This window comes from Bufo gargarizans, chromosome 6 (genome assembly GCF_014858855.1).
Source record: "Bufo gargarizans isolate SCDJY-AF-19 chromosome 6, ASM1485885v1, whole genome shotgun sequence".
NCBI classification, from domain to species: domain Eukaryota; kingdom Metazoa; phylum Chordata; class Amphibia; order Anura; family Bufonidae; genus Bufo; species Bufo gargarizans.
In genome coordinates, this window is record NC_058085.1 from 192,477,428 (window position 1) to 192,490,080 (window position 12,653).

A 12,653-nucleotide genomic window follows, 5' to 3' on the forward strand; every position below is an offset into this window, starting at 1 on the left:
GCATAAAACCAAACACATCTTCTAGACATCAAACAACATATTATTTGCTATGACCAGAAGGATGGCCCCCACTGGCAGTTGGTAAGTAACCAGGAGGATGTCTCCAGCCAGCATGGCTGAAGCACCCTCTCTGGCTACTGCCTACAACTGAGGCTATATAGGGCCAAGAGGCCACACCCAACAATCAGACACACCCCGTGACTCACACACACAGAAAGGGAGTTAACCCTTCCAAAACCACAGAAGGGAAAACATAACTTAAAGGGGAAGTGTCCAATCAACAAACACACTGTCGCTGTTGCCGCAGGCAACGACATGGGTGGCAACCGTGTCCTGGGAGTCAGCCCGAAGGCTGGGACACTGCCACCACATGTACACTAATAACCAAACGTTGCCACGGACAGCCACAGTGAGGGGAAGATGTAAGTGCACACCACCGATAACGACACCAACGCTGAGATGGCAGAATATCGAATGAGGGTACACGTATTTGGAAAAAGCCCTTCACCTGCCGTGGCAACTTACGGCCTTCGGCGAACTGCATTAGAGTGAGAATCTGAGTACGGTAAAGACGCCAGAGACTTTGTAGTAAAGGACTTCTACGTAGACGATGGACTCAAATCACTACTGACTGAAAAAGTGACTTTCGATCTGCTCAAAAGGACTCAAAGTATGTTGTACCAAGCTAAACTTAGACTACACAAAATTGCTTCAAACATCCTGGCCGTTATGAGGGCCTTCGAATCATGCGATCATGCACCAGGATTCAAGGACATTAACTTGGGACTGGACAGTCCACCTGTGCAGAGGAGCTTGGGCCTCAGATGGGATCTCTCGGCTGACTCCTTCTGTTTTCAGATAAGTTGTGCAGACAAGCCATTCACAAAACGAGGTGTCCTATCAGTGGTAAACGGCCTATTTGATCCGCCCATCACCATACAAGGTAAATCTCTACTGAGACAGTTCTCTGAAACAGTCAAGGATTGGGATACCCCACTTCCCTCCGAGAAAGAGCAAAAATGGGAAGCCTGGAAGCGATCCTTGTGTGCCTTGGATGAGATCCACATCCCGAGATGCTATATTAAAACCTCACTTTCCTCTAGCATAAATAAAGAACTCCACGTGTTCTCGGACGCCTCCACGGAGGCCATCGCAGCAGTTGCCTATCTGAAGGTGACAAAACCCAACAACCAAAATCACGTTGGATTCGTCTTTGGTAAGGTTAAGTTAGCCCCCAAGCCCGATCATACTATTCCCAGACTGGAACTCTGTGGGACTGTGTTAGCAGTGGAGATTGCGGATTTCATACAACAAGAACTGGGTGTCGATTTAGCTGAAGTCCCGTATTAGGTTACATCCACAATCGGACCAAGCGATTTTATGTGTACATTAGTAACCGCATAGAGAGAATCAAGAGATCCTCCAAACCTGAACAATGGCACTTTGTACCATCTGAACTTAATCCAGCAGATCACGCCACTAGGCCTATGTCTATAGGTTCCTTTACTAACTCTACTTGGCTTACAGGTCCAGAGTTTCTGCTTGGAGAGGCGGACGAATGTGTACAGGAAGCATTCAGCATCCAGGATCCGGATAATGATCCAGAAATCTGCACTGAAGTTAGTGCATTAGTCACTGGAACAAAGCAAACCGCCAGCTTCGGTTGTCAGCGCTTTGAGCGTTTCTCCAGTTGGATTAGACTCGTCAGAACTATTGCAAGATTAGTGCACATTGCAAGATGTTATAATAATACTCACCAAGATAAAGATTGTCATGGTTGGCATGCCTGCCATAAACCCTTCTCTGCTGAGAACATCTCTCATAGTGAGTACCTCATAATACATCACGTCCAGAAGGAAAATTTCAACATAGAATAGAAGTGTTTGTACAACAAACAGCAGATTCCTTTAAAAAGTCCTCTTTCCAACTTAAATCCAGTTATCAACAGTTTTGGCTTGCTGAGAGTTGGTGGTCGTTTGAATCAAGCCCACCTGGGAATTGCAGAACAAAATCCTCTCATCATTCCCAGCAAACATCATATCACCGTCATTGCTAATTTGACACTACCACGAAAGGGCCGAACACCAAGGCAGGCAAATTACGGTCAGCAGGCCTTTGGATTATAGATATGAAAAAACGTCTGGCCCAAGTACTGCAAGTAAAGCAAGAGGAAAACAACTACACCAACAAATGGCCGACTTGCCTGCGGATAGACTATGTACAGAGCCGCCTTTCACCTACGTTGGCCTAGATGTCTTTGGGCCATGGATGGTGTCCGCACGCAGGACCCGCGGCGGTCACGCAAACAGTAAGTGTTGGGCTGTACTATTTACTTGCATGAGTGTGCGAGCAGTTCACATAGAGGTGATAGAATCTATGGACACATCCAGCCTTATTAATGCCTTAAGACGGTTCTTCGCAATCAGAGGACCAGTAAAACAATTGAGGTCTGACCAGGGAAGCAACTTCATCGAAGCCTGTAGAGAACTTAACATCGACACCAAGTCAATTCAAGATCAGTTGGCGGAAAAAGGTTGCACCTGGATTTTGAATCCTCCTCATAGTTCCCACATGGGGGGTACGCTAATACCTAGTGGAGAATTTACTCATGCTAACATCTACTAAAAACACTGGAAACGTGTACAATACCTAGTAGATTACTTCTGGAACAGGTGGCGAAAGGAGTACCTCAGTGTTCTTCAAGGAAGAAGAAAATGGCAACACCACAAACCAAACTTGAAGGAAGGACTGGCCTATCAGACTAATTTCAAAGGTTTTCCCTAGCAAGGATGGCAAGGTCCGGAAGGTGGAGTTGAAGATCTTCAGGAAGGGCGAGCTTAAAACGTTCTCAAGACCAATTAACAAACTCATTTTAATATTACCCATTGAGAACATCCCTGCTGGGTGAACAGGACTGTATCCAGCTTCGCAGATCTTCTCCATTCCAAGTTGGAAAACAGGACTAATCTATGTTTTGCATTCTAACATGTTCTTTTTACAGGTTGTTTATATTTTATGGACATTCATCGTAGTGAAATTCCCAAAGTGAATTTCAGATGGGGAGTGTGCTGTTCTTTCAAATTTAATTCATGGACTGTATTATTATCTCTTCCTTTACTATGTTGTTTCAATGCATTGTTCTCTGCTGCCATCTGCTGGCCGGAATTCGTATGCTGCACGCCTTGTTCTTGTCATTAAAGTTTTTCTCTGCTGGGCGTGGTTTTTGTAGCCTTGGTCCTTGTCACTTCCTGTAGCCATTTTTCAGTGCTGCATTCCTTTGTGACTGGAGACACACACCTTGGCTTGTGAAGGTATTAGTTTTTAAACAGCAGTTAGCCTCAGGTAAGACATCCACATGACAGCATCTACTCTGCTGCTGCATTCCTGTATTGCGTCACCGTATGTCGCTGCTTTGGATCAAATAAACCCACGCTTGATTGCATCCTCATCTCTACGTCTGGATCCATCTAACCTGAGCATATGCCTGTCCGGTCTGCTCCACTGCTTGGATACGAAGGTAGGACAGTCAAACAGTCATTCTCAGTTACACCTTCATTTGCCTTCATGTGGGGACAGAACAACCCCTCAGTTATATGATACAGTACAGGGGTTAATATAAATGAGGAGGGCTATAGGGGACATTTTACAGGGGGTAATATAACTGAGGGATCAGGGTAATTTATACAGGGGGTAAAACTAAGGGTTATCAGGGTACATTATTATAAAGGGGTAATATAACTGAGGAGGGCTATTTCAGGGGACATGATAAAGGGGTAATATAACTTATATAATATAAGTTATATTACTCCTGTATAATTTACCCTGATACCTCTTAGTTATATTGCCCCTGTGAAGTAATAATCCCTGATACCCCTTAGTGTGTATATGTATATATATATATATATATATATATATATATATATATACATATATATATATACAGTACAGACCAAAAGTTTGGACACACCTTCTCATTCAAAGAGTTTTCTTTATTTTCATGACTATGAAAATTGTAGATTCACACTGAAGGCATCAAAACTATGAATTAACACATGGGGAATTATATACATAACAAAAAAGTGTGAAACAACGGAAAATATGTCATATTCTAGGTTCTTCAAAGTAGCCACCTTTTTTTTAAATTACTGCTTTGCCCACTCTTGGCATTCTCTTGATGAGCTTCAAGAGGTGGTCACCTGAAATGGTCTTCCAACAGTCTTGAAGGAGTTCCCAGAGATGCTTAGCACTTGTTGGCCCTTTTTCCTTCACTCTTCGGTGCTTCGGTGCTTCTGGCGCAGCACCCCATCTCTCTCCTTCATGGTCAAATAGCCCTTACACAGCCTGGAGGTGTGTTTGCGGTCATTGTCCTGTTGAAAAATAAATGATGGTCCAACTAAATGCAAACCGGATGTAATAGCATGCCGCTGCAAGATGCTGTGGTAGCCATGCTGGTTCAGTATGCCTTCAATTTTGAATAAATCCCCAACAGTGTCACCAGCAAAGCACCATCACACCTCCTCCTCCATGCTTCACGGTGGGAACCAGGCATGTAGAGTCCATCCGTTCACCTTTTCTGCATCGCACAAAGACACGGTGGTTGGAACCAAAGATCTCAAATTTGGACTCATCAGACCAAAGCACAGATTTCCACTGGTCTAATGTCCATTCCTTGTGTTCTTTAGCCCAAACAAGTCTCTTCTGCTTGTTGCCTGTCCCTAGCAGTGGTTTCCTAGCAGATATTCTACCATGAAGGCCTGATTCACACAGTCTCCTCTTAACAGTTGTTCTAGAGATGTGTCTGCTGCTCTGTGTGGCATTGACCTGTTCTCTAATCTGAGCTGCTGTTAACCTGCAATTTCTGAGGCTGGTGACTCGGATGATCCTACGCAGCAGAGGTGACTCTTGGTCTTCCTTTCCTGGGGCGGTCCGCATGTGAGCCAGTTTCTTTGTAGCGCTTGATGGCTTTTGTGACTGCACTTGGGGACTCTTTCAAAGTTTTCCCAATTTTTCGGACTGACTGACCTTTATTTCTTAAAGTAATGATGGCCACTCGTTTTTCTTTACTTACAGTAGCTGCTTTTTTCTTGCCATAATACAAATTCTAACAGTCTATTCAGTAGGACTATCAGCTGTGTATCCATCTGACTTCTCCACAACGCAACTGATGGTCCCAACCTCATTTATAAGGCAAGAAATCCCACTTATTAAACCTGACAGGGCACACCTGTAAAGTGAAAACCATTTCAGGTGACTACCTCTTGAAGCTCATCAAGAGAATGCCAAGAGTGTGCAAAGCAGTAATCAAAGCAAAAGGTGGCTACTTTGAAGAACCTAGAATATTACATATTTTCAGTTGTTTCACACTTTTTTGTTATGTATATAATTCCACATGTGTTAATTCATAGTTTTGATGCCTTCAGTGTGAATCTACAATTTTCATAGTCATGAAAATAAAGAAAACTCTTTGAATGAGAAGGTGTGTCCAAACTTTTGGTCTGTACTATATATATACACACATGTGTGTATGTGTATATAATATATATATATATATATATATATATATATACATATATATATACACATACAGTCATGTGAAAAAATTAGGACACCCTTTGAAAGCATGTGGTTTTTTGTAACATTTTTAATAAAAGGTTATTTCATCTCTGTTTCAACAATACAGAGAGATTAAAGTAATCCAACTAAACAAAGAAAACTGAAGAAAAGTCTTTTCAAGATCTTCTGTAAATGTCATTCTACAAAAATGCCTATTCTAACTGAGGAAAAAGATAGGACACCCTCACATGTATTCCCTCTTAAATTGGCTCAGATCTCACACAGGTATATCACACCAGGTGCACATAATTAGTAGATCGTTACTCTGCATGTTGAATGAGGCTTGCCCTATTTAAACCTCAGACATTTAGTTTGGTGTGCTCCTGACTGTTGAAGTGAGAGTGAGCACCATGGTGAGAGCAAAAGAGCTGTCAGAGGACTTCAGAAAAAAGATTGTAGCAGCCTATGAGTCTGGGAAGGGATTTAAAAAGATCTCAAAAGATTTTGAAATCAGCCATTCCACTGTCCGGAAGATAGTCTACAAGTGGAGGGCTTTCAAAACAACTGCCAACATGCCCAGGACTGGTCGCCCCAGCAAGTTCACCCCAAGAGCAGACCGCAAGATGCTAAAAGCGGTCTCCAAAAACCCTAAAGTGTCATCTCGAGAACTACAGCAGGCTCTGGCTACTGTTGATGTAGAAGTACATGCCTCTACAATCAGAAAGAGACTGTACAAGTTTAACTTGCATGGGAGGTGTGCAAGGAGGAAACCTTTGCTTTCCAAGAGAAACATCGAGGCCAGACTGACATTTGCCAGAGATAAAGTTGACAAAGACCAGGACTTCTGGAATAATGTTCTTTGGACAGATGAGTCCAAAATTGAATTATTTGGACACAACAGCAGAGGACATGTTTGGCGTAAACCAAACACAGCATTCCAAGAAAAGAACCTCATACCAACTGTGAAGCATGGAGGTGGAAGTGTCATGGTTTGGGGCTGCTTTGCTGCAGCAGGACCTGGTCAGCTCACCATCATAGAATCCACGATGAATTCTACTGTGTGTCAGAAGGTGCTTGAAGAACATGTGAGACCATCAGTTAGAAAATTAAAGCTGAAGCGGAACTGGACCATGCAACATGACAATGACCCAAAACATACTAGTAAATCAACCAAAGATTGGCTGAAAAAGAAGAAATGGAGAGTCCTGGAATGGCCAAGTCAAAGTCCAGATTTGAATCCCATTGAGATGCTGTGGGGTGACTTGAAAAGGGCTGTACGTGCAAGAAACCCCTCAAACATCTCACAGCTGAAAAAGTTCTGCATTGAGGAGTGGGGTAAAATTTCCTCAGACCGATGTCGAAGACTGGTAGATGGCTACAAGAACCGTCTCACTGCAGTTATTTCAGCCAAAGGAGGTAACACTCGCTATTAGGGGCAAGGGTGTCCTATCTTTTTCCTCAGTTAGAATAGGCATTTTTGTAGAATGACATTTACAGAAGATCTTGAAAATACTTTTCTTCAGTTTTCTTTGTTTAGTTGGATTACTTTAATCTCTCTGTATTGTTGAAACGGAGATGAAATAACCTTTTATTAAAAATGTTACAAAAAACCACATGCTTTCAAAGGGTGTCCTAATTTTTTCACATGACTGTAGTCCCATATAAATAACATCACTCCTTACCCTTCAGTCTTCTAAAATATCCAGTCCCATGTAAATAACACCAGTCACCTCCCTCTAATCTTCTATAACATACAGTCCCATGTAAAAAATATATCTTTCTTATAGTCTTCTATAACATACAGTCCTATGTAACTGACACCCCTCCGCTCCCTTCAGCCCCTCTAACATAATGTCCCAGTTAAATAACATATTTCCATTCCACTAAGCAGGGAGGAGGTATAATGGGGACTACAAAGAAAAATTGGGGGTCAGTCAGCACGTCCTGTGTGCAGGTACGCGTTGCCATGTCGGAAAGCACAAAGGCAAAAAAATATACAAGGCAACAGCACTCAGCAAAACTAAATAAAGTACAATAATGCCACAATAATAGAAAGCATTCTGGTGCAAATGCTACGCTAATAAATTTGAGATGCTTGGCAAATTGTTTTGCACAAAATTATTTCGGCCCGTCTGCCAAACGTCAAGGCGATCTCGGTAAGATGGGAACCTAACACTAAAAACCACATTAACTGGTGCCATGCTGGCCTCCATTACATTCAGGGAATGCAGGACCCACATGCATGCCGAGCCAACACTATATAATACCTCTTTGGTGCCTGCCTCCATTTTGTTCAAGGAATGCAGGTTCCACTAGCATGCTGAGCCCACTCTGCATTCCACCTTGCCTGGTGCCAAATGGCCTCCAATACATACAGGGAGAGTAGGCTACAGCTTTATAGCTATACTAATTAAAATCAGCCTATATGGCAAACAGGTTAATCAGGAGTGCACGACCAACAGAGCTATAATGGGGAGAACCGCATTTCCCAGCATTTCTCTGGCACTTACATTTATTCCATGGCATCACAGGTCTCCACTGCTGAGCGCTGCCTCTTTCTGCTCTGATCACAACACAGTGACCTCATCACAGGTCCCACCTCAACTTCCACTGCTGAAAAGATCATATGACTATGATGTCATCAAAGGTCCTTCAGCTAGGGAGTGTAGACACAAACGGGCAGCAGATTAGCAGTAAGTGCTAATCAGCACCCCCAAACTCCACCCCCTCCCGACCTCCACACTAAGGTGCCCAAGTTACCCTGTTGGCAGAGGTAGGAAATGAAAAATATGATAAGATAAAAAAAACAACGCCTCTGCTGGCATCGGGATGGGCCCCCTCCCTTGCTGGGCCCCTGTGCAGCTGAACCTGCTGAACAGGCGGTATGTCCGCCCCTGCTTATGTGGTGGTATACAGATGTTCCTATTTAGAGCCAGGTTGTTGTGGGCAGGTGTGTTGGATATATTGTGGATCCACACACAATGTTGTAATTGTATACAATGATTTTATCTTGTGTGTTTTGTGTTCCTTAATAAATTATCCTTTTTAATCAGAGGTGCAGCCCTGTGTATGCAGCGTTTCTTTTTCTTATATTCTCATCTATTTGTATTGTGATTTGCACCAATCTTTTCTGTTTCAGTAACGTATAAGCACTGTGCCCATTGTCTGGACTCTTATATGTGTACAACAATGTGATCATATGCACTTTTTATATAGACTTTACAGAGTTAGCCAGATAGTCAGCACCTTACTACTTTATTATGGACTGCCTCTGAGGACGTCTAGTACGTCACAAGCAAGTCTTACATCACTATTGCTCATTATGGACTGCCTCTAAGGACATTAAATACTAATGGTTCTTATGTGATCTTGTGTTAGTAGTATTGCTACACAAGGAACCAAGTGGTAAGTCACAGGCAGATCTAAGATCGTCAAGGGTAACCTGCTGCTAATTTGTGTCTGGAAAGATTAGAGAGCTTGGCCTTATCCTCCTAATTATTATATATTTTAAGACCTTGTGCTTAGCCAAGGTTGTTTATATCCCTGGATCTTGTGCCTAGCCAAGCCATAGGAAAATGTTTAGCTACCTGGTCAGTCATTAAGGTGATAAAGCGTGAAGCATTTTAAGACCTTGGTGCTTGGAAGGGAATACAGGATTAGCCACCTTTCTGTTTGCGGGCGTATCATGACATGTTGAGGGATTACAGTATATCACATCCCCATGCTCCATATACGACTATGGCCACATCGTGGAGTATTGAGCGCTTAGTGTAATATATTTGGTTTATCCGTTTGCTGCGAGAGAGAAAACCGTGGTTAGACAACCTACTTAGGCAGGAACCCATAGGTAGTCGTCTTCTATGTATGTGTATTTTTATGCAGCACTTAAAATTTTCCCAGGTACCCTTGGAGCATGTATATGTATGTGTATCTGTATACATATATATATATATATATATATACACATGCATCCCCTAAGCACAAGCTGAGGGCAGCTTTACTTTTATGTAAAAGGGAATACAACGCTCAAGAGTGCCATTACCACCTTTGAACCTTGCCACTATTTCCTATGGTTAACCACATGTCATCCCACGTACAGTCAGGTTCATAAATTTCAACACAATTCTAACATGTTTGGCTCTATACACCACCACAATGGATTTGAAATGAAACGAACAAGATGTGCTTTAACGGCAGACTGTCAGCTTTATTTTGAGGGTATTTACATCCAAATCAGGTGAACGGTGTAGGAATTACAACAGTTTGCATATGTGCCTCCCACTTGTTAAGGAACCAAAAGTAATGGGACAGAATAATAATCATAAATCAAACTTTAACTTTTTAATGCTTGGTTGTAAATCCTTTGCAGTCAATTACAGCCTGAAGTCTGGAACACATAGACATCACCAGACACTGGGTTTCATCCCTGGTGATGCTCTGCCAGGTCTCTACTGCAACTGTCTTCAGTTCCTGCTCGTTCTTGGGGCATTTTCCCTTCACTTTTGCCCTCAGCAAGTGAAATGCTTGCTCAATCGGATTCAGGTCAGGTGATTGACTTGGCCATTGCATAACATTCCACTTCTTTCCCTTAAAAAACTCTTTAGTTGCTTTTGCAGTATGCTTTGGGTCATTGTCCATCTGCACTGTGAAGTGCCATCCAATGATTTCTGAAGCATTTGGCTGAATATGAGCAGATAACATTGCCCGAAACACTTCATAATTCATCTTGCTGCTTTTGTCAGCAGTCACATCATCAATAAATAAAAGAGAACCAGTTCTATTGGCAGCCATACATGCCCACACCATGACACTACCATCACCATGCTTCACTGATGAGGTGGTATGCTTAGGATCATGAGCAGTTCCTTTCCTTCTACATACTCTTCTCTTCCCATCACTCTGGTATAAGTTGAACTTGGCCTCATCTGTCCATAGGATGTTGTTCCAGAACTGTGAAGGTTTTTTTAGATGTTGTTTGGCAAACTCTAATCTGGCCTTCCTGTTTTTGAGGCTCACTAATGGTTTACATCTTGAGGTGAACCCTCTGTATTCACTCTGGTGAAGTCTTCTCTTGATTGTTGACTTTGACACACAAACACCTACCTCCTGCAGAGTGTTCTTGATCTGGCCAGCTGTTGTGAAGGGTGTTTTCTTCACTAGGGAAATAATTCTTCGGTCATCCACCACAGTTGTTTTTTGTGGTCTTCCGGGTATTTTGGTGTTGCTGAGCTCTCCGGTGCGTTCCTTCTTTTTAAGAATGTTCCAAACAGTTGTTTTGGCCACGCCTAATGATGGCTTGCTTCACTGATAGTGACAGCACTTTGGATCTCATCTTGAGAGTTGACAGCAACAGATTCCAAATGCAAATAGCACACTTGAAATGAACTCTGGAGCTTGTATCTGCTCAATGTATTTGGGATAATAAGGGAATAACACATACCTAACCATGGAACAGCTGAGAAGCCAATTGTCCCATTACTTTTGGTTCCTTAACAAGTGGGAGGCACATATGCAAACTGTTGAAATTCCTACACCGTTCACCTGTTTTGATGTAAATACCCTCAAAGTAAAGCTGACAGTCTGCAGTTAAAGCACATATTGTTGGTTTCATTTCAAATCCATTGTGGTGATGTATAGAGCCAAAAATATTAGAATTGTGTTGATGTCCCAATATTTATGGGCCTAACTGTATTTATTTTCAGGTCCTGCAAAATGTGTATTCCTACTTCTTATTTTGTAAATGTTCCCGTGTAATATTCCTGGTTCGCCAGCAGGTGGCAGCATAAATGGCAGAGCTACAGGTACATAGAATGGAGCTTTCCTTTGTATTCTAACCCCCCCACCCCCCTTTGTGGTGTGGTGTGCGTGTTCCACTTGCTGCAGGAAGGGTGGAGTTCTAGTTAGGAGTGAGTTCAGTTTACCCCCTGCTAGGGGAAGGTCGAGTTTGACCTCCTGATAGGCGAAGGCAGCAGATACACATCCCTGTTGGATGAAAAGTCTAGGCCAGCTGGAGCACCTTCAGATTAGCTGGACATGGAGGCAGAAGCTGGAAGCCTCAGAGAGCAGGAGTAAAGTGTTCCCTGGACAAAGTCAGAGACAGACCACATTGCAAAGTGAAGTACAACCTAAAGAAGAAGCTGAGTTCAATAGCCAGCCTGTCAGTAGAGCAGAGCCATAGAGCTGCAGATGTAGCAGAGAGGAGTTTGCCTGCCACAGTTAATGCCAAAGCCTGCTGGTAACCAAGATAAAGCCTGCAAATCGTTTAGAGAAACGTTAATTGAGAGTAAAGGTGTTATCAACTTCATCACAAGGTCTGGACTTAATTTAGTTTTTCATCCCACAATTCAATGACTCCCTTTGTCTGCTTCAGAGCCAATGCCTGGGGTTCAAGTGTATCCAGGTAGGAGCACGTGTATCTCACTCCAAAAATGGGTATATGTCACCCAACGAACTAACAGATGGATTAACTATATTAATTTCCCTGTCACGTATGCAGTGCAGGTGTACCTCACACCAAAAATGGGAATATGTCACCCACTGTGCAGAGCAGCGTCCATGCATCAGCTGTGACTCTCCAGACTTGATAAAGGGGTCTTGTACCCCAAAACGTGTTGTCTTTGAATAAACCAAAACCCGTTTTGATTCCTGGTTGTTATATTGTGCCCCGTGTTGTCCATAAGTCTGCTTGATTCCTATGGTCTAGCGCTCTGACAGTACCTTTACGGTTTGGCTCCCGCCTAAGGTGATTGGACAAGTCCGGCTGCACCAACCAAAGATTACCTCTATCCAGGCCTTCATTGTGGTTGCACCCAAATAGGTGAGCAAACCATCTCTCCTGTGTGAGGGCAAAATGACCTAACTTATTTACCCTCCAGAAGTGGAAGAGATTGAGTGCACAGATGCCCAACCACTTTTGCTTCAGGATGTGGACATGGGAGGATGACCGCAGCACGTCTCTGATGATGACGAAACACAGGTGCCAACTGCTGCGGCTTTCTTCCGTGTGCAGACCGGCAAGGAGGGCAGATGTAAAGATTGGGTGGAAGATGATATGGAGGATGATGAGGCCCTAGACCCCACATGAAATCAAGGTCATGCGA